This window comes from Microcebus murinus, chromosome 28 (assembly GCF_040939455.1).
Source record: "Microcebus murinus isolate Inina chromosome 28, M.murinus_Inina_mat1.0, whole genome shotgun sequence".
NCBI lineage: Eukaryota > Metazoa > Chordata > Mammalia > Primates > Cheirogaleidae > Microcebus > Microcebus murinus.
This window is the reverse complement of record NC_134131.1, coordinates 16,469,390-16,490,264: the sequence shown is the minus strand read 5'-3', so window position 1 is coordinate 16,490,264 and position 20,875 is coordinate 16,469,390. Positions and strand designations below refer to the sequence as shown.

The following is a 20,875-nucleotide window of genomic DNA, read 5'->3' as shown; positions in this document are numbered from 1 at the left end:
GTCTAGGGCCACACCACCCTGAACGCGCCCGATCTCGTCTGGTCTCGGAAGCTAAGCAGGGTCGGGCCTGGTTAGTACTTGGATGGGAGACCGCCTGGGAATACCGGGTGCCGTAGGCTTCTTTTTTTTTTTGTTTTTTGTTTTGTTTTGCCTCTTGTTCTGTCCCCTCTCTGGGAGCGAGGCGGCGGCCCGGGGCGGGGGTCACCCCCACCCTCAGCGCCCGCCGCGGTGCCTGGCGCCCCAGCCCGCACCGTGGGGCCTCCTCTTGTCCCAAGCCGCGACACCGCCGTCACGCGGCAGCATGCGTGGCTTCTGGACTGTCAGGTCTCAGACCAAAGGTCTGCTCTGTGGGAACCGACACGCTGGAGGAAACCTTGAGAGTCTGAGAGGGGAGGGAGTTCCAGAAGAAGGCCAGGATGTCATTTTGAGGGAGTATGTGACCAGAACTCGTCCCGTTGCTTTTGGGGTTCTATGGGCTACACGTAGGAATCTTTGGTGGTGGCACCTGATGTTGGGGGATCCGGAGTCACACCCAGACCTGCTCCACAGGCCTCCTTTTACTTTTCTCTTCGGATTCATTATGTTTAAAAAGTGTCTCTTATCTCTATGATTGCATTTTCTTTTCTCTCTCTTTTCAAGCAGATGATGGGAGTCCAAGTATTAAGGTGACATGTGTTGCCCGTGCCCCCCTCCCCCCTGTGTTCTTATTCATTAACCTCTGATGTTGTTCCAGCGTATTGTGGGGGTACCAATGTTAAGGTCGGGTACGTTGCCCTCTCCCAGCCTCCCCCCTCGGGTCAGAGCCTCAAGTGCGCCCATCCCCCAGTCGGTGCGCACCCACCCCATTCCTAATGGAGGTGTATGCCCATCCCCTCCCCCCACCCGCCCGACACCCACCCGATGAAGGTGATTCCTCTGTGTCCACTTGGGTGTCCGTCGGTTCGTACCCATTTGCTGGTGAGCGCGAGCACGTGGTGCTCGTGTGTCCATTCTTGGGCTACCTGGCTTACTGGAACGGGTTCCAGCTCTGGCCAGGAGAACCACGAGAGGTGCCCTCTCACCGCTGCTCCTCCTAGCTGAATAGCACTCCGTGGTGTCCACGCGCCACATTTCATTTACGCACTCGTGGGTCGATGGGCACTCGGGTCGCTTCCAGGTCTTTGCGATTGTGACTTGTGCCCTGACTCTAACCCTAACCCTTACCCAGCCCCGTCTCCTCCTCGGCCCCTGCCTGACTGACTCCTTCCCGCCCGGCCTGTCACCTGTCACCGTCCTCTGCCCCTGCCTGACACGCTCCTCCCCGCCCGGGCCGTCACCGTCCTCGGCCCCTGCCTGACGGGGCTCCTCCGTCGCCTGGGCCTTCCAAGGGCTTGGTGTGGACGCTGGTTCCAGGACGCCCTCCCAGGAACCCGGTAGCAGGGCGGCCGCAGCGTCTCGCGCCACCCAACCGTCCGCCGGCCGGCGGCCGGCGCTAAGTGGCCTGCGGGGGACGTGCCCCCACTGTGGGGCGGGCGCCCAGCCTGGTGTCTTCTCTGAGGCCCCGTGGCTGCTTTTCCCCCCCGCAAGGGGAGAGCCGCGGAGGTGGGGACCGCCTCCTCGTGGGGACGTACACCCAGCTCTCCACGTCGGATTCCGGGGCTCTCTGTCCTGCCAGAAGGCCCAGCTGGCCTGCGGGTCCTTAGAGTGGCAAAAACATCCGAAAACTGAGATTGAGGGTCCGGTGGTTGTCTGCACTTTTGTGCTGGGCACCCCAGGGAGGCCCGGGGGCTGGCTGGACAACGCGGTCTGCTGGGCGGGGGGGGGGGTTTGGAGGAGCAACTGATGCCCTTTGCACTTTGGGTAGCAAGTGTCTGAGGTGTCTCTGAGCCCTGCGCCATGTCGGGGGTGGGGGTGGGAGGTCGGGGGGGGGGTGGAGGAGCAGGAGGAGGAGGAGGAGGAGGAGGTGGGAAGGGCCGTGGCCTGCAGTCGTGTTCCCGGGGTGGCTTCTTCCACAGGCTGCTTGGCCTGGGCTCCCTGCACCTGGGCCTTTGGAGGACTGGCCCTGTGCTTGCCAACGCTTCCCCTGCAGGGACCCAGAGCTGGGAGGTTGCATCTCTCAGCCCTGGGTCGGGCAGAGCCCCAGCGGGCCATGCCCACAACCTCTCTCAGCACGGGTCCCCCAGAAGGCTCCTTTGGGACCAGGATTCTCTTGCGGGTGACTCTTTAAGGTCTGGCCCCTGGATGGAGGGGCACCAGGAGTAGAGGAGCAGGAAGGGGAAGGGGGTGGCCGTGCGAGGGGACACTTTCAGGCCAAGTCCCAGCTTCAGCCTGATCCTCCTGGGAACCCCGGGGTGTACGTCACACCTCCTGGTTGTCCCGCTCTGAGACAAGGAGCCGGGCTTCGCATTCCCCCAGCAGCCAGTCGTGGGCTGAGGACACCTGGGGCGTTGGGAACTCCCTGGCTTCTCCTTGGCTTAACATCTGGAGCTGCTTGTGAATCGTGCCGCCACACACACCCGAGTGCAGGTGTCTTCTGCACAGACTGCGGGCCTCGCTCTTCTGAATGCCGCTAGCTCGCCACCCACCCACGGGTGAACCTGGTCAGGGTACTTTCTCTCGGGGGCAGACTCTGATCCTGGCGGGGTACCGGTGTCTCTGTTTGCTCGTTTCTTTCTTCCATTTCGGGAAAGGCTTCCTTACTGGGTGTGGAAATCTCCTATGCCTTTCCTCGCCTATTCTGTCAGCTTTAAAATTCTCTTTCAGTTGCCACCCTCACAGATGGATTAGGAAACTCTTTCCGGTGCACTCATTAGTGAAATGACCTCAATGAAGCTGGAATCCAATATCTAATCGCCGATTTTTAGCGAGTCCACACGCCAGGGTGGTCGGGGTCCAATGCAGCCCCGGCCAGGCCCAGGCCCCTTGGACTGGGCCACAGGAGGACACAGAGGAGGGTCCCGGCCCCCACGGTCGCGTTGCCGGCAGTTCTCCAAGGGCTTGGGCGTTTTCCAGAGGTAGGAGATGGAGGGGACTGATTTCTTCAGCGCCCCACTAACCACGCCACCCCACCCATGGGACACATCCCTAGAGAGAGAGAGAGACGCCCCATACACTCGCTCCCCTCCCCCATGCGCTGTGCCCCAGCGCGGGCCCGGGGGAATAGGCGGCAGCCCACCCACAGGGTGGGGGGCGCAGCTGAAAGGGGTTGTCGGGGAGGGCGGCCCCTGCCTGGGGTCAAAGGGCGGGCGACCCGCGCGTGCGCAATCGGCGGCGGCGGCGGCGGCGGCGGCGGCGGCGGCGGCGGGGGCGGCCACGAGCTGGGGGTGGGCCAGGCGAGGAGAGGAAGGGGGCTGGAAGGTCTCCACCTTGGCGAGTCCAGCCGTGGAGGCGCATCTTGTGTGAGTGTGAGTGAGTGAGTGTGTGTGTGTGTGTGTGTGTATAGAGAGACAGCCCCCCACCCCGGCCCGCCGCTCCCTGCCCGCCCCGCCCCGCCCCGCCTGTCACCCCCGTCCCTCGGAGCCCGCCGGACCCGGCCGGTGAACTCAACAGGCCCGCCCGGTGCGGTTCAGCGCCGGCGCGGGGCCTGGGGCGGGAGGAGGCGGCGGGGAAGCGCAGAAAGGCTCGGCTTCTTGAGCGGGGCAGGGGCGCCCTCCGCCGTCTAGGGCCACACCACCCTGAACGCGCCCGATCTCGTCTGGTCTCGGAAGCTAAGCAGGGTCGGGCCTGGTTAGTACTTGGATGGGAGACCGCCTGGGAATACCGGGTGCCGTAGGCTTCTTTTTTTTTTTGTTTTTTGTTTTGTTTTGCCTCTTGTTCTGTCCCCTCTCTGGGAGCGAGGCGGCGGCCCGGGGCGGGGGTCACCCCCACCCTCAGCGCCCGCCGCGGTGCCTGGCGCCCCAGCCCGCACCGTGGGGCCTCCTCTTGTCCCAAGCCGCGACACCGCCGTCACGCGGCAGCATGCGTGGCTTCTGGACTGTCAGGTCTCAGACCAAAGGTCTGCTCTGTGGGAACCGACACGCTGGAGGAAACCTTGAGAGTCTGAGAGGGGAGGGAGTTCCAGAAGAAGGCCAGGATGTCATTTTGAGGGAGTATGTGACCAGAACTCGTCCCGTTGCTTTTGGGGTTCTATGGGCTACACGTAGGAATCTTTGGTGGTGGCACCTGATGTTGGGGGATCCGGAGTCACACCCAGACCTGCTCCACAGGCCTCCTTTTACTTTTCTCTTCGGATTCATTATGTTTAAAAAGTGTCTCTTATCTCTATGATTGCATTTTCTTTTCTCTCTCTTTTCAAGCAGATGATGGGAGTCCAAGTATTAAGGTGACATGTGTTGCCCGTGCCCCCCTCCCCCCTGTGTTCTTATTCATTAACCTCTGATGTTGTTCCAGCGTATTGTGGGGGTACCAATGTTAAGGTCGGGTACGTTGCCCTCTCCCAGCCTCCCCCCTCGGGTCAGAGCCTCAAGTGCGCCCATCCCCCAGTCGGTGCGCACCCACCCCATTCCTAATGGAGGTGTATGCCCATCCCCTCCCCCCACCCGCCCGACACCCACCCGATGAAGGTGATTCCTCTGTGTCCACTTGGGTGTCCGTCGGTTCGTACCCATTTGCTGGTGAGCGCGAGCACGTGGTGCTCGTGTGTCCATTCTTGGGCTACCTGGCTTACTGGAACGGGTTCCAGCTCTGGCCAGGAGAACCACGAGAGGTGCCCTCTCACCGCTGCTCCTCCTAGCTGAATAGCACTCCGTGGTGTCCACGCGCCACATTTCATTTACGCACTCGTGGGTCGATGGGCACTCGGGTCGCTTCCAGGTCTTTGCGATTGTGACTTGTGCCCTGACTCTAACCCTAACCCTTACCCAGCCCCGTCTCCTCCTCGGCCCCTGCCTGACTGACTCCTTCCCGCCCGGCCTGTCACCTGTCACCGTCCTCTGCCCCTGCCTGACACGCTCCTCCCCGCCCGGGCCGTCACCGTCCTCGGCCCCTGCCTGACGGGGCTCCTCCGTCGCCTGGGCCTTCCAAGGGCTTGGTGTGGACGCTGGTTCCAGGACGCCCTCCCAGGAACCCGGTAGCAGGGCGGCCGCAGCGTCTCGCGCCACCCAACCGTCCGCCGGCCGTCGCTAAGTGGCTTGCGGGGGACGTGCCCCCACTGTGGGGCGGGCGCCCAGCCTGGTGTCTTCTCTGAGGCCCCGTGGCTGCTTTTCCCCCCCGCAAGGGGAGAGCCGCGGAGGTGGGGACCGCCTCCTCGTGGGGACGTACACCCAGCTCTCCACGTCGGATTCCGGGGCTCTCTGTCCTGCCAGAAGGCCCAGCTGGCCTGCGGGTCCTTAGAGTGGCAAAAACATCCGAAAACTGAGATTGAGGGTCCGGTGGTTGTCTGCACTTTTGTGCTGGGCACCCCAGGGAGGCCCGGGGGCTGGCTGGACAACGCGGTCTGCTGGGCGGGGGGGGGGGGTTTGGAGGAGCAACTGATGCCCTTTGCACTTTGGGTAGCAAGTGTCTGAGGTGTCTCTGAGCCCTGCGCCATGTCGGGGGTGGGGGTGGGAGGTCGGGGGGGGGGTGGAGGAGCAGGAGGAGGAGGAGGAGGAGGAGGTGGGAAGGGCCGTGGCCTGCAGTCGTGTTCCCGGGGTGGCTTCTTCCACAGGCTGCTTGGCCTGGGCTCCCTGCACCTGGGCCTTTGGAGGACTGGCCCTGTGCTTGCCAACGCTTCCCCTGCAGGGACCCAGAGCTGGGAGGTTGCATCTCTCAGCCCTGGGTCGGGCAGAGCCCCAGCGGGCCATGCCCACAACCTCTCTCAGCACGGGTCCCCCAGAAGGCTCCTTTGGGACCAGGATTCTCTTGCGGGTGACTCTTTAAGGTCTGGCCCCTGGATGGAGGGGCACCAGGAGTAGAGGAGCAGGAAGGGGAAGGGGGTGGCCGTGCGAGGGGACACTTTCAGGCCAAGTCCCAGCTTCAGCCTGATCCTCCTGGGAACCCCGGGGTGTACGTCACACCTCCTGGTTGTCCCGCTCTGAGACAAGGAGCCGGGCTTCGCATTCCCCCAGCAGCCAGTCGTGGGCTGAGGACACCTGGGGCGTTGGGAACTCCCTGGCTTCTCCTTGGCTTAACATCTGGAGCTGCTTGTGAATCGTGCCGCCACACACACCCGAGTGCAGGTGTCTTCTGCACAGACTGCGGGCCTCGCTCTTCTGAATGCCGCTAGCTCGCCACCCACCCACGGGGGAACCTGGTCAGGGTACTTTCTCTCGGGGGCAGACTCTGATCCTGGCGGGCTACCGGTGTCTCTGTTTGCTCGTTTCTTTCTTCCATTTCGGGAAAGGCTTCCTTACTGGGTGTGGAAATCTCCTATGCCTTTCCTCGCCTATTCTGTCAGCTTTAAAATTCTCTTTCAGTTGCCACCCTCACAGATGGATTAGGAAACTCTTTCCGGTGCACTCATTAGTGAAATGACCTCAATGAAGCTGGAATCCAATATCTAATCGCCGATTTTTAGCGAGTCCACACGCCAGGGTGGTCGGGGTCCAATGCAGCCCCGGCCAGGCCCAGGCCCCTTGGACTGGGCCACAGGAGGACACAGAGGAGGGTCCCGGCCCCCACGGTCGCGTTGCCGGCAGTTCTCCAAGGGCTTGGGCGTTTTCCAGAGGTAGGAGATGGAGGGGACTGATTTCTTCAGCGCCCCACTAACCACGCCACCCCACCCATGGGACACATCCCTAGAGAGAGAGAGAGACGCCCCATACACTCGCTCCCCTCCCCCATGCGCTGTGCCCCAGCCCGGGCCCGGGGGAATAGGCGGCAGCCCACCCACAGGGTGGGGGGCGCAGCTGAAAGGGGTTGTCGGGGAGGGCGGCCCCTGCCTGGGGTCAAAGGGCGGGCGACTGCGCGCGTGTGCAATCGGCGGCGGCGGGGGCGGCCACGAGCTGGGGGTGGGCCAGGCGAGGAGAGGAAGGGGGCTGGAAGGTCTCCACCTTGGCGAGTCCAGCCGTGGAGGCGCATCTTGTGTGAGTGTGAGTGAGTGAGTGTGAGTGTGAGTGTGTGTGTGTGTGTGTGTGTGTGTGTGTATAGAGAGACAGCCCCCCACCCCGGCCCGCCGCTCCCTGCCCGCCCCGCCCCGCCCCGCCTGTCACCCCCGTCCCTCGGAGCCCGCCGGACCCGGCCGGTGAACTCAACAGTCCCGCCCGGTGCGGGTCAGCGCCGGCGCGTGGCCTGGGGCGGGGGGAGGAGGCGGCGGGGAAGCGCAGAGAGGCTCGGCTTCTTGAGCGGGGCAGGGGCGCCCTCCGCCGTCTAGGGCCACACCACCCTGAACGCGCCCGATCTCGTCTGGTCTCGGAAGCTAAGCAGGGTCGGGCCTGGTTAGTACTTGGATGGGAGACCGCCTGGGAATACCGGGTGCCGTAGGCTTCTTTTTTTTTTTGTTTTTTGTTTTGTTTTGCCTCTTGTTCTGTCCCCTCTCTGGGAGCGAGGCGGCGGCCCGGGGCGGGGGTCACCCCCACCCTCAGCGCCCGCCGCGGTGCCTGGCGCCCCAGCCCGCACCGTGGGGCCTCCTCTTGTCCCAAGCCGCGACACCGCCGTCACGCGGCAGCATGCGTGGCTTCTGGACTGTCAGGTCTCAGACCAAAGGTCTGCTCTGTGGGAACCGACACGCTGGAGGAAACCTTGAGAGTCTGAGAGGGGAGGGAGTTCCAGAAGAAGGCCAGGATGTCATTTTGAGGGAGTATGTGACCAGAACTCGTCCCGTTGCTTTTGGGGTTCTATGGGCTACACGTAGGAATCTTTGGTGGTGGCACCTGATGTTGGGGGATCCGGAGTCACACCCAGACCTGCTCCACAGGCCTCCTTTTACTTTTCTCTTCGGATTCATTATGTTTAAAAAGTGTCTCTTATCTCTATGATTGCATTTTCTTTTCTCTCTCTTTTCAAGCAGATGATGGGAGTCCAAGTATTAAGGTGACATGTGTTGCCCGTGCCCCCCTCCCCCCTGTGTTCTTATTCATTAACCTCTGATGTTGTTCCAGCGTATTGTGGGGGTACCAATGTTAAGGTCGGGTACGTTGCCCTCTCCCAGCCTCCCCCCTCGGGTCAGAGCCTCAAGTGCGCCCATCCCCCAGTCGGTGCGCACCCACCCCATTCCTAATGGAGGTGTATGCCCATCCCCTCCCCCCACCCGCCCGACACCCACCCGATGAAGGTGATTCCTCTGTGTCCACTTGGGTGTCCGTCGGTTCGTACCCATTTGCTGGTGAGCGCGAGCACGTGGTGCTCGTGTGTCCATTCTTGGGCTACCTGGCTTACTGGAACGGGTTCCAGCTCTGGCCAGGAGAACCACGAGAGGTGCCCTCTCACCGCTGCTCCTCCTAGCTGAATAGCACTCCGTGGTGTCCACGCGCCACATTTCATTTACGCACTCGTGGGTCGATGGGCACTCGGGTCGCTTCCAGGTCTTTGCGATTGTGACTTGTGCCCTGACTCTAACCCTAACCCTTACCCAGCCCCGTCTCCTCCTCGGCCCCTGCCTGACTGACTCCTTCCCGCCCGGCCTGTCACCTGTCACCGTCCTCTGCCCCTGCCTGACACGCTCCTCCCCGCCCGGGCCGTCACCGTCCTCGGCCCCTGCCTGACGGGGCTCCTCCGTCGCCTGGGCCTTCCAAGGGCTTGGTGTGGACGCTGGTTCCAGGACGCCCTCCCAGGAACCCGGTAGCAGGGCGGCCGCAGCGTCTCGCGCCACCCAACCGTCCGCCGGCCGGCGGCCGGCGCTAAGTGGCCTGCGGGGGACGTGCCCCCACTGTGGGGCGGGCGCCCAGCCTGGTGTCTTCTCTGAGGCCCCGTGGCTGCTTTTCCCCCCCGCAAGGGGAGAGCCGCGGAGGTGGGGACCGCCTCCTCGTGGGGACGTACACCCAGCTCTCCACGTCGGATTCCGGGGCTCTCTGTCCTGCCAGAAGGCCCAGCTGGCCTGCGGGTCCTTAGAGTGGCAAAAACATCCGAAAACTGAGATTGAGGGTCCGGTGGTTGTCTGCACTTTTGTGCTGGGCACCCCAGGGAGGCCCGGGGGCTGGCTGGACAACGCGGTCTGCTGGGCGGGGGGGGGGGTTTGGAGGAGCAACTGATGCCCTTTGCACTTTGGGTAGCAAGTGTCTGAGGTGTCTCTGAGCCCTGCGCCATGTCGGGGGTGGGGGTGGGAGGTCGGGGGGGGGGGGGTGGAGGAGCAGGAGGAGGAGGAGGAGGAGGAGGTGGGAAGGGCCGTGGCCTGCAGTCGTGTTCCCGGGGTGGCTTCTTCCACAGGCTGCTTGGCCTGGGCTCCCTGCACCTGGGCCTTTGGAGGACTGGCCCTGTGCTTGCCAACGCTTCCCCTGCAGGGACCCAGAGCTGGGAGGTTGCATCTCTCAGCCCTGGGTCGGGCAGAGCCCCAGCGGGCCATGCCCACAACCTCTCTCAGCACGGGTCCCCCAGAAGGCTCCTTTGGGACCAGGATTCTCTTGCGGGTGACTCTTTAAGGTCTGGCCCCTGGATGGAGGGGCACCAGGAGTAGAGGAGCAGGAAGGGGAAGGGGGTGGCCGTGCGAGGGGACACTTTCAGGCCAAGTCCCAGCTTCAGCCTGATCCTCCTGGGAACCCCGGGGTGTACGTCACACCTCCTGGTTGTCCCGCTCTGAGACAAGGAGCCGGGCTTCGCATTCCCCCAGCAGCCAGTCGTGGGCTGAGGACACCTGGGGCGTTGGGAACTCCCTGGCTTCTCCTTGGCTTAACATCTGGAGCTGCTTGTGAATCGTGCCGCCACACACACCCGAGTGCAGGTGTCTTCTGCACAGACTGCGGGCCTCGCTCTTCTGAATGCCGCTAGCTCGCCACCCACCCACGGGGGAACCTGGTCAGGGTACTTTCTCTCGGGGGCAGACTCTGATCCTGGCGGGCTACCGGTGTCTCTGTTTGCTCGTTTCTTTCTTCCATTTCGGGAAAGGCTTCCTTACTGGGTGTGGAAATCTCCTATGCCTTTCCTCGCCTATTCTGTCAGCTTTAAAATTCTCTTTCAGTTGCCACCCTCACAGATGGATTAGGAAACTCTTTCCGGTGCACTCATTAGTGAAATGACCTCAATGAAGCTGGAATCCAATATCTAATCGCCGATTTTTAGCGAGTCCACACGCCAGGGTGGTCGGGGTCCAATGCAGCCCCGGCCAGGCCCAGGCCCCTTGGACTGGGCCACAGGAGGACACAGAGGAGGGTCCCGGCCCCCACGGTCGCGTTGCCGGCAGTTCTCCAAGGGCTTGGGCGTTTTCCAGAGGTAGGAGATGGAGGGGACTGATTTCTTCAGCGCCCCACTAACCACGCCACCCCACCCATGGGACACATCCCTAGAGAGAGAGAGAGACGCCCCATACACTCGCTCCCCTCCCCCATGCGCTGTGCCCCAGCCCGGGCCCGGGGGAATAGGCGGCAGCCCACCCACAGGGTGGGGGGCGCAGCTGAAAGGGGTTGTCGGGGAGGGCGGCCCCTGCCTGGGGTCAAAGGGCGGGCGACTGCGCGCGTGTGCAATCGGCGGCGGCGGGGGCGGCCACGAGCTGGGGGTGGGCCAGGCGAGGAGAGGAAGGGGGCTGGAAGGTCTCCACCTTGGCGAGTCCAGCCGTGGAGGCGCATCTTGTGTGAGTGTGAGTGAGTGAGTGTGAGTGTGAGTGTGTGTGTGTGTGTGTGTGTGTGTGTGTATAGAGAGACAGCCCCCCACCCCGGCCCGCCGCTCCCTGCCCGCCCCGCCCCGCCCCGCCTGTCACCCCCGTCCCTCGGAGCCCGCCGGACCCGGCCGGTGAACTCAACAGTCCCGCCCGGTGCGGGTCAGCGCCGGCGCGTGGCCTGGGGCGGGGGGAGGAGGCGGCGGGGAAGCGCAGAGAGGCTCGGCTTCTTGAGCGGGGCAGGGGCGCCCTCCGCCGTCTAGGGCCACACCACCCTGAACGCGCCCGATCTCGTCTGGTCTCGGAAGCTAAGCAGGGTCGGGCCTGGTTAGTACTTGGATGGGAGACCGCCTGGGAATACCGGGTGCCGTAGGCTTCTTTTTTTTTTTGTTTTTTGTTTTGTTTTGCCTCTTGTTCTGTCCCCTCTCTGGGAGCGAGGCGGCGGCCCGGGGCGGGGGTCACCCCCACCCTCAGCGCCCGCCGCGGTGCCTGGCGCCCCAGCCCGCACCGTGGGGCCTCCTCTTGTCCCAAGCCGCGACACCGCCGTCACGCGGCAGCATGCGTGGCTTCTGGACTGTCAGGTCTCAGACCAAAGGTCTGCTCTGTGGGAACCGACACGCTGGAGGAAACCTTGAGAGTCTGAGAGGGGAGGGAGTTCCAGAAGAAGGCCAGGATGTCATTTTGAGGGAGTATGTGACCAGAACTCGTCCCGTTGCTTTTGGGGTTCTATGGGCTACACGTAGGAATCTTTGGTGGTGGCACCTGATGTTGGGGGATCCGGAGTCACACCCAGACCTGCTCCACAGGCCTCCTTTTACTTTTCTCTTCGGATTCATTATGTTTAAAAAGTGTCTCTTATCTCTATGATTGCATTTTCTTTTCTCTCTCTTTTCAAGCAGATGATGGGAGTCCAAGTATTAAGGTGACATGTGTTGCCCGTGCCCCCCTCCCCCCTGTGTTCTTATTCATTAACCTCTGATGTTGTTCCAGCGTATTGTGGGGGTACCAATGTTAAGGTCGGGTACGTTGCCCTCTCCCAGCCTCCCCCCTCGGGTCAGAGCCTCAAGTGCGCCCATCCCCCAGTCGGTGCGCACCCACCCCATTCCTAATGGAGGTGTATGCCCATCCCCTCCCCCCACCCGCCCGACACCCACCCGATGAAGGTGATTCCTCTGTGTCCACTTGGGTGTCCGTCGGTTCGTACCCATTTGCTGGTGAGCGCGAGCACGTGGTGCTCGTGTGTCCATTCTTGGGCTACCTGGCTTACTGGAACGGGTTCCAGCTCTGGCCAGGAGAACCACGAGAGGTGCCCTCTCACCGCTGCTCCTCCTAGCTGAATAGCACTCCGTGGTGTCCACGCGCCACATTTCATTTACGCACTCGTGGGTCGATGGGCACTCGGGTCGCTTCCAGGTCTTTGCGATTGTGACTTGTGCCCTGACTCTAACCCTAACCCTTACCCAGCCCCGTCTCCTCCTCGGCCCCTGCCTGACTGACTCCTTCCCGCCCGGCCTGTCACCTGTCACCGTCCTCTGCCCCTGCCTGACACGCTCCTCCCCGCCCGGGCCGTCACCGTCCTCGGCCCCTGCCTGACGGGGCTCCTCCGTCGCCTGGGCCTTCCAAGGGCTTGGTGTGGACGCTGGTTCCAGGACGCCCTCCCAGGAACCCGGTAGCAGGGCGGCCGCAGCGTCTCGCGCCACCCAACCGTCCGCCGGCCGGCGGCCGGCGCTAAGTGGCCTGCGGGGGACGTGCCCCCACTGTGGGGCGGGCGCCCAGCCTGGTGTCTTCTCTGAGGCCCCGTGGCTGCTTTTCCCCCCCGCAAGGGGAGAGCCGCGGAGGTGGGGACCGCCTCCTCGTGGGGACGTACACCCAGCTCTCCACGTCGGATTCCGGGGCTCTCTGTCCTGCCAGAAGGCCCAGCTGGCCTGCGGGTCCTTAGAGTGGCAAAAACATCCGAAAACTGAGATTGAGGGTCCGGTGGTTGTCTGCACTTTTGTGCTGGGCACCCCAGGGAGGCCCGGGGGCTGGCTGGACAACGCGGTCTGCTGGGCGGGGGGGGGGGGTTTGGAGGAGCAACTGATGCCCTTTGCACTTTGGGTAGCAAGTGTCTGAGGTGTCTCTGAGCCCTGCGCCATGTCGGGGGTGGGGGTGGGAGGTCGGGGGGGGGGGGGTGGAGGAGCAGGAGGAGGAGGAGGAGGAGGAGGTGGGAAGGGCCGTGGCCTGCAGTCGTGTTCCCGGGGTGGCTTCTTCCACAGGCTGCTTGGCCTGGGCTCCCTGCACCTGGGCCTTTGGAGGACTGGCCCTGTGCTTGCCAACGCTTCCCCTGCAGGGACCCAGAGCTGGGAGGTTGCATCTCTCAGCCCTGGGTCGGGCAGAGCCCCAGCGGGCCATGCCCACAACCTCTCTCAGCACGGGTCCCCCAGAAGGCTCCTTTGGGACCAGGATTCTCTTGCGGGTGACTCTTTAAGGTCTGGCCCCTGGATGGAGGGGCACCAGGAGTAGAGGAGCAGGAAGGGGAAGGGGGTGGCCGTGCGAGGGGACACTTTCAGGCCAAGTCCCAGCTTCAGCCTGATCCTCCTGGGAACCCCGGGGTGTACGTCACACCTCCTGGTTGTCCCGCTCTGAGACAAGGAGCCGGGCTTCGCATTCCCCCAGCAGCCAGTCGTGGGCTGAGGACACCTGGGGCGTTGGGAACTCCCTGGCTTCTCCTTGGCTTAACATCTGGAGCTGCTTGTGAATCGTGCCGCCACACACACCCGAGTGCAGGTGTCTTCTGCACAGACTGCGGGCCTCGCTCTTCTGAATGCCGCTAGCTCGCCACCCACCCACGGGGGAACCTGGTCAGGGTACTTTCTCTCGGGGGCAGACTCTGATCCTGGCGGGCTACCGGTGTCTCTGTTTGCTCGTTTCTTTCTTCCATTTCGGGAAAGGCTTCCTTACTGGGTGTGGAAATCTCCTATGCCTTTCCTCGCCTATTCTGTCAGCTTTAAAATTCTCTTTCAGTTGCCACCCTCACAGATGGATTAGGAAACTCTTTCCGGTGCACTCATTAGTGAAATGACCTCAATGAAGCTGGAATCCAATATCTAATCGCCGATTTTTAGCGAGTCCACACGCCAGGGTGGTCGGGGTCCAATGCAGCCCCGGCCAGGCCCAGGCCCCTTGGACTGGGCCACAGGAGGACACAGAGGAGGGTCCCGGCCCCCACGGTCGCGTTGCCGGCAGTTCTCCAAGGGCTTGGGCGTTTTCCAGAGGTAGGAGATGGAGGGGACTGATTTCTTCAGCGCCCCACTAACCACGCCACCCCACCCATGGGACACATCCCTAGAGAGAGAGAGAGACGCCCCATACACTCGCTCCCCTCCCCCATGCGCTGTGCCCCAGCCCGGGCCCGGGGGAATAGGCGGCAGCCCACCCACAGGGTGGGGGGCGCAGCTGAAAGGGGTTGTCGGGGAGGGCGGCCCCTGCCTGGGGTCAAAGGGCGGGCGACCCGCGCGTGCGCAATCGGCGGCGGCGGCGGCGGGGGCGGCCACGAGCTGGGGGTGGGCCAGGCGAGGAGAGGAAGGGGGCTGGAAGGTCTCCACCTTGGCGAGTCCAGCCGTGGAGGCGCATCTTGTGTGAGTGTGAGTGAGTGAGTGTGAGTGTGAGTGTGTGTGTGTGTGTGTGTGTGTGTGTGTGTGTATAGAGAGACAGCCCCCCACCCCGGCCCGCCGCTCCCTGCCCGCCCCGCCCCACCCCGCCTGTCACCCCCGTCCCTCGGAGCCCGCCGGACCCGGCCGGTGAACTCAACAGGCCCGCCCGGTGCGAGTCAGCGCCGGCGCGGGGCCTGGGGCGGGAGGAGGCGGCGGGGAAGCGCAGAGAGGCTCGGCTTCTTGAGCGGGGCAGGGGCGCCCTCCGCCGTCTAGGGCCACACCACCCTGAACGCGCCCGATCTCGTCTGGTCTCGGAAGCTAAGCAGGGTCGGGCCTGGTTAGTACTTGGATGGGAGACCGCCTGGGAATACCGGGTGCCGTAGGCTTCTTTTTTTTTTTTTTTTTTGTTTTGTTTTGCCTCTTGTTCTGTCCCCTCTCTGGGAGCGAGGCGGCGGCCCGGGGCGGGGGTCACCCCCACCCTCAGCGCCCGCCGCGGTGCCTGGCGCCCCAGCCCGCACCGTGGGGCCTCCTCTTGTCCCAAGCCGCGACACCGCCGTCACGCGGCAGCATGCGTGGCTTCTGGACTGTCAGGTCTCAGACCAAAGGTCTGCTCTGTGGGAACCGACACGCTGGAGGAAACCTTGAGAGTCTGAGAGAGGAGGGAGTTCCAGAAGAAGGCCAGGATGTCATTTTGAGGGAGTATGTGACCAGAACTCGTCCCGTTGCTTTTGGGGTTCTATGGGCTACACGTAGGAATCTTTGGTGGTGGCACCTGATGTTGGGGGATCCGGAGTCACACCCAGACCTGCTCCACAGGCCTCCTTTTACTTTTCTCTTCGGATTCATTATGTTTAAAAAGTGTCTCTTATCTCTATGATTGCATTTTCTTTTCTCTCTCTTTTCAAGCAGATGATGGGAGTCCAAGTATTAAGGTGACATGTGTTGCCCGTGCCCCCCTCCCCCCTGTGTTCTTATTCATTAACCTCTGATGTTGTTCCAGCGTATTGTGGGGGTACCAATGTTAAGGTCGGGTACGTTGCCCTCTCCCAGCCTCCCCCCTCGGGTCAGAGCCTCAAGTGCGCCCATCCCCCAGTCGGTGCGCACCCACCCCATTCCTAATGGAGGTGTATGCCCATCCCCTCCCCCCACCCGCCCGACACCCACCCGATGAAGGTGATTCCTCTGTGTCCACTTGGGTGTCCGTCGGTTCGTACCCATTTGCTGGTGAGCGCGAGCACGTGGTGCTCGTGTGTCCATTCTTGGGCTACCTGGCTTACTGGAACGGGTTCCAGCTCTGGCCAGGAGAACCACGAGAGGTGCCCTCTCACCGCTGCTCCTCCTAGCTGAATAGCACTCCGTGGTGTCCACGCGCCACATTTCATTTACGCACTCGTGGGTCGATGGGCACTCGGGTCGCTTCCAGGTCTTTGCGATTGTGACTTGTGCCCTGACTCTAACCCTAACCCTTACCCAGCCCCGTCTCCTCCTCGGCCCCTGCCTGACTGACTCCTTCCCGCCCGGCCTGTCACCTGTCACCGTCCTCTGCCCCTGCCTGACACGCTCCTCCCCGCCCGGGCCGTCACCGTCCTCGGCCCCTGCCTGACGGGGCTCCTCCGTCGCCTGGGCCTTCCAAGGGCTTGGTGTGGACGCTGGTTCCAGGACGCCCTCCCAGGAACCCGGTAGCAGGGCGGCCGCAGCGTCTCGCGCCACCCAACCGTCCGCCGGCCGGCGGCCGTCGCTAAGTGGCCTGCGGGTGACGTGCCCCCACTGTGGGGCGGGCGCCCAGCCTGGTGTCTTCTCTGAGGCCCCGTGGCTGCTTTTCCCCCCCGCAAGGGGAGAGCCGCGGAGGTGGGGACCGCCTCCTCATGGGGACGTACACCCAGCTCTCCACGTCGGATTCCGGGGCTCTCTGTCCTGCCAGAAGGCCCAGCTGGCCTGCGGGTCCTTAGAGTGGCAAAAACATCCGAAAACTGAGATTGAGGGTCCGGTGGTTGTCTGCACTTTTGTGCTGGGCACCCCAGGGAGGCCCGGGGGCTGGCTGGACAACGCGGTCTGCTGGGCGGGGGGGGGGGTTTGGAGGAGCAACTGATGCCCTTTGCACTTTGGGTAGCAAGTGTCTGAGGTGTCTCTGAGCCCTGCGCCATGTCGGGGGTGGGGGTGCGAGGTCGGGGGGGGGGTGGAGGAGCAGGAGGAGGAGGAGGAGGAGGAGGTGGGAAGGGCCGTGGCCTGCAGTCGTGTTCCCGGGGTGGCTTCTTCCACAGGCTGCTTGGCCTGGGCTCCCTGCACCTGGGCCTTTGGAGGACTGGCCCTGTGCTTGCCAATGCTTCCCCTGCAGGGACCCAGAGCTGGGAGGTTGCATCTCTCAGCCCTGGGTCGGGCAGAGCCCCAGCGGGCCATGCCCACAACCTCTCTCAGCACGGGTCCCCCAGAAGGCTCCTTTGGGACCAGGATTCTCTTGCGGGTGACTCTTTAAGGTCTGGCCCCTGGATGGAGGGGCACCAGGAGTAGAGGAGCAGGAAGGGGAAGGGGGTGGCCGTGCGAGGGGACACTTTCAGGCCAAGTCCCAGCTTCAGCCTGATCCTCCTGGGAACCCCGGGGTGTACGTCACACCTCCTGGTTGTCCCGCTCTGAGACAAGGAGCCGGGCTTCGCATTCCCCCAGCAGCCAGTCGTGGGCTGAGGACACCTGGGGCGTTGGGAACTCCCTGGCTTCTCCTTGGCTTAACATCTGGAGCTGCTTGTGAATCGTGCCGCCACACACACCCGAGTGCAGGTGTCTTCTGCACAGACTGCGGGCCTCGCTCTTCTGAATGCCGCTAGCTCGCCACCCACCCACGGGTGAACCTGGTCAGGGTACTTTCTCTCGGGGGCAGACTCTGATCCTGGCGGGCTACCGGTGTCTCTGTTTGCTCGTTTCTTTCTTCCATTTCGGGAAAGGCTTCCTTACTGGGTGTGGAAATCTCCTATGCCTTTCCTCGCCTATTCTGTCAGCTTTAAAATTCTCTTTCAGTTGCCACCCTCACAGATGGATTAGGAAACTCTTTCCGGTGCACTCATTAGTGAAATGACCTCAATGAAGCTGGAATCCAATATCTAATCGCCGATTTTTAGCGAGTCCACACGCCAGGGTGGTCGGGGTCCAATGCAGCCCCGGCCAGGCCCAGGCCCCTTGGACTGGGCCACAGGAGGACACAGAGGAGGGTCCCGGCCCCCACGGTCGCGTTGCCGGCAGTTCTCCAAGGGCTTGGGCGTTTTCCAGAGGTAGGAGATGGAGGGGACTGATTTCTTCAGCGCCCCACTAACCACGCCACCCCACCCATGGGACACATCCCTAGAGAGAGAGAGAGACGCCCCATACACTCGCTCCCCTCCCCCATGCGCTGTGCCCCAGCCCGGGCCCGGGGGAATAGGCGGCAGCCCACCCACAGGGTGGGGGGCGCAGCTGAAAGGGGTTGTCGGGGAGGGCGGCCCCTGCCTGGGGTCAAAGGGCGGGCGACTGCGCGCGTGTGCAATCGGCGGCGGCGGGGGCGGCCACGAGCTGGGGGTGGGCCAGGCGAGGAGAGGAAGGGGGCTGGAAGGTCTCCACCTTGGCGAGTCCAGCCGTGGAGGCGCATCTTGTGTGAGTGTGAGTGAGTGAGTGTGAGTGTGAGTGTGTGTGTGTGTGTGTGTGTGTGTGTGTATAGAGAGACAGCCCCCCACCCCGGCCCGCCGCTCCCTGCCCGCCCCGCCCCGCCCCGCCTGTCACCCCCGTCCCTCGGAGCCCGCCGGACCCGGCCGGTGAACTCAACAGGCCCGCCCGGTGCGGGTCAGCGCCGGCGCGGGGCCTGGGGCGGGAGGAGGCGGCGGGGAAGCGCAGAGAGGCTCGGCTTCTTGAGCGGGGCAGGGGCGCCCTCCGCCGTCTAGGGCCACACCACCCTGAACGCGCCCGATCTCGTCTGGTCTCGGAAGCTAAGCAGGGTCGGGCCTGGTTAGTACTTGGATGGGAGACCGCCTGGGAATACCGGGTGCCGTAGGCTTCTTTTTTTTTTTGTTTTTTGTTTTGTTTTGCCTCTTGTTCTGTCCCCTCTCTGGGAGCGAGGCGGCGGCCCGGGGCGGGGGTCACCCCCACCCTCAGCGCCCGCCGCGGTGCCTGGCGCCCCAGCCCGCACCGTGGGGCCTCCTCTTGTCCCAAGCCGCGACACCGCCGTCACGCGGCAGCATGCGTGGCTTCTGGACTGTCAGGTCTCAGACCAAAGGTCTGCTCTGTGGGAACCGACACGCTGGAGGAAACCTTGAGAGTCTGAGAGGGGAGGGAGTTCCAGAAGAAGGCCAGGATGTCATTTTGAGGGAGTATGTGACCAGAACTCGTCCCGTTGCTTTTGGGGTTCTATGGGCTACACGTAGGAATCTTTGGTGGTGGCACCTGATGTTGGGGGATCCGGAGTCACACCCAGACCTGCTCCACAGGCCTCCTTTTACTTTTCTCTTCGGATTCATTATGTTTAAAAAGTGTCTCTTATCTCTATGATTGCATTTTCTTTTCTCTCTCTTTTCAAGCAGATGATGGGAGTCCAAGTATTAAGGTGACATGTGTTGCCCGTGCCCCCCTCCCCCCTGTGTTCTTATTCATTAACCTCTGATGTTGTTCCAGCGTATTGTGGGGGTACCAATGTTAAGGTCGGGTACGTTGCCCTCTCCCAGCCTCCCCCCTCGGGTCAGAGCCTCAAGTGCGCCCATCCCCCAGTCGGTGCGCACCCACCCCATTCCTAATGGAGGTGTATGCCCATCCCCTCCCCCCACCCGCCCGACACCCACCCGATGAAGGTGATTCCTCTGTGTCCACTTGGGTGTCCGTCGGTTCGTACCCATTTGCTGGTGAGCGCGAGCACGTGGTGCTCGTGTGTCCATTCTTGGGCTACCTGGCTTACTGGAACGGGTTCCAGCTCTGGCCAGGAGAACCACGAGAGGTGCCCTCTCACCGCTGCTCCTCCTAGCTGAATAGCACTCCGTGGTGTCCACGCGCCACATTTCATTTACGCACTCGTGGGTCGATGGGCACTCGGGTCGCTTCCAGGTCTTTGCGATTGTGACTTGTGCCCTGACTCTAACCCTAACCCTTACCCAGCCCCGTCTCCTCCTCGGCCCCTGCCTGACTGACTCCTTCCCGCCCGGCCTGTCACCTGTCACCGTCCTCTGCCCCTGCCTGACACGCTCCTCCCCGCCCGGGCCGTCACCGTCCTCGGCCCCTGCCTGACGGGGCTCCTCCGTCGCCTGGGCCTTCCAAGGGCTTGGTGTGGACGCTGGTTCCAGGACGCCCTCCCAGGAACCCGGTAGCAGGGCGGCCGCAGCGTCTCGCGCCACCCAACCGTCCGCCGGCCGGCGGCCGGCGCTAAGTGGCCTGCGGGGGACGTGCCCCCACTGTGGGGCGGGCGCCCAGCCTGGTGTCTTCTCTGAGGCCCCGTGGCTGCTTTTCCCCCCCGCAAGGGGAGAGCCGCGGAGGTGGGGACCGCCTCCTCGTGGGGACGTACACCCAGCTCTCCACGTCGGATTCCGGGGCTCTCTGTCCTGCCAGAAGGCCCAGCTGGCCTGCGGGTCCTTAGAGTGGCAAAAACATCCGAAAACTGAGATTGAGGGTCCGGTGGTTGTCTGCACTTTTGTGCTGGGCACCCCAGGGAGGCCCGGGGGCTGGCTGGACAACGCGGTCTGCTGGGCGGGGGGGGGGGGTTTGGAGGAGCAACTGATGCCCTTTGCACTTTGGGTAGCAAGTGTCTGAGGTGTCTCTGAGCCCTGCGCCATGTCGGGGGTGGGGGTGGGAGGTCGGGGGGGGGGGGTGGAGGAGCAGGAGGAGGAGGAGGAGGAGGAGGTGGGAAGGGCCGTGGCCTGCAGTCGTGTTCCCGGGGTGGCTTCTTCCACAGGCTGCTTGGCCTGGGCTCCCTGCACCTGGGCCTTTGGAGGACTGGCCCTGTGCTTGCCAACGCTTCCCCTGCAGGGACCCAGAGCTGGGAGGTTGCATCTCTCAGCCCTGGGTCGGGCAGAGCCCCAGCGGGCCATGCCCACAACCTCTCTCAGCACGGGTCCCCCAGAAGGCTCCTTTGGGACCAGGATTCTCTTGCGGGTGACTCTTTAAGGTCTGGCCCCTGGATGGAGGGGCACCAGGAGTAGAGGAGCAGGAAGGGGAAGGGGGTGGCCGTGCGAGGGGACACTTTCAGGCCAAGTCCCAGCTTCAGCCTGATCCTCCTGGGAACCCCGGGGTGTACGTCACACCTCCTGGTTGTCCCGCTCTGAGACAAGGAGCCGGGCTTCGCATTCCCCCAGCAGCCAGTCGTGGGCTGAGGACACCTGGGGCGTTGGGAACTCCCTGGCTTCTCCTTGGCTTAACATCTGGAGCTGCTTGTGAATCGTGCCGCCACACACACCCGAGTGCAGGTGTCTTCTGCACAGACTGCGGGCCTCGCTCTTCTGAATGCCGCTAGCTCGCCACCCACCCACGGGTGAACCTGGTCAGGGTACTTTCTCTCGGGGGCAGACTCTGATCCTGGCGGGCTACCGGTGTCTCTGTTTGCTCGTTTCTTTCTTCCATTTCGGGAAAGGCTTCCTTACTGGGTGTGGAAATCTCCTATGCCTTT

At 63.4% G+C, this 20,875-nt stretch overlaps 6 non-coding genes across 6 annotated transcripts; all 6 read left to right on the top strand.

The window, feature by feature from the left end:
* Positions 1-119, top strand: LOC142865169 (5S ribosomal RNA). The gene has a single exon (XR_012915472.1). It is a non-coding gene; the product is annotated as a 5S ribosomal RNA (ribosomal RNA).
* A 3,516-nt stretch (positions 120-3,635) lies between these two features.
* LOC142865168 (5S ribosomal RNA) lies at positions 3,636-3,754 on the top strand. The gene has a single exon (XR_012915471.1). It is a non-coding gene; the product is annotated as a 5S ribosomal RNA (ribosomal RNA).
* A 3,507-nt stretch (positions 3,755-7,261) lies between these two features.
* LOC142865167 (5S ribosomal RNA) lies at positions 7,262-7,380 on the top strand. Its single transcript, XR_012915470.1, has one exon. It is a non-coding gene; the product is annotated as a 5S ribosomal RNA (ribosomal RNA).
* Positions 7,381-10,896: 3,516 nt separating this feature from the next.
* Positions 10,897-11,015, top strand: LOC142865166 (5S ribosomal RNA). Its single transcript, XR_012915469.1, has one exon. It is a non-coding gene; the product is annotated as a 5S ribosomal RNA (ribosomal RNA).
* Positions 11,016-14,538: 3,523 nt separating this feature from the next.
* Positions 14,539-14,657, top strand: LOC142865165 (5S ribosomal RNA). The gene has a single exon (XR_012915468.1). It is a non-coding gene; the product is annotated as a 5S ribosomal RNA (ribosomal RNA).
* Positions 14,658-18,167: 3,510 nt separating this feature from the next.
* Positions 18,168-18,286, top strand: LOC142865163 (5S ribosomal RNA). The gene has a single exon (XR_012915466.1). It is a non-coding gene; the product is annotated as a 5S ribosomal RNA (ribosomal RNA).
* The last annotated feature ends 2,589 nt before the right edge of the window (positions 18,287-20,875 follow it).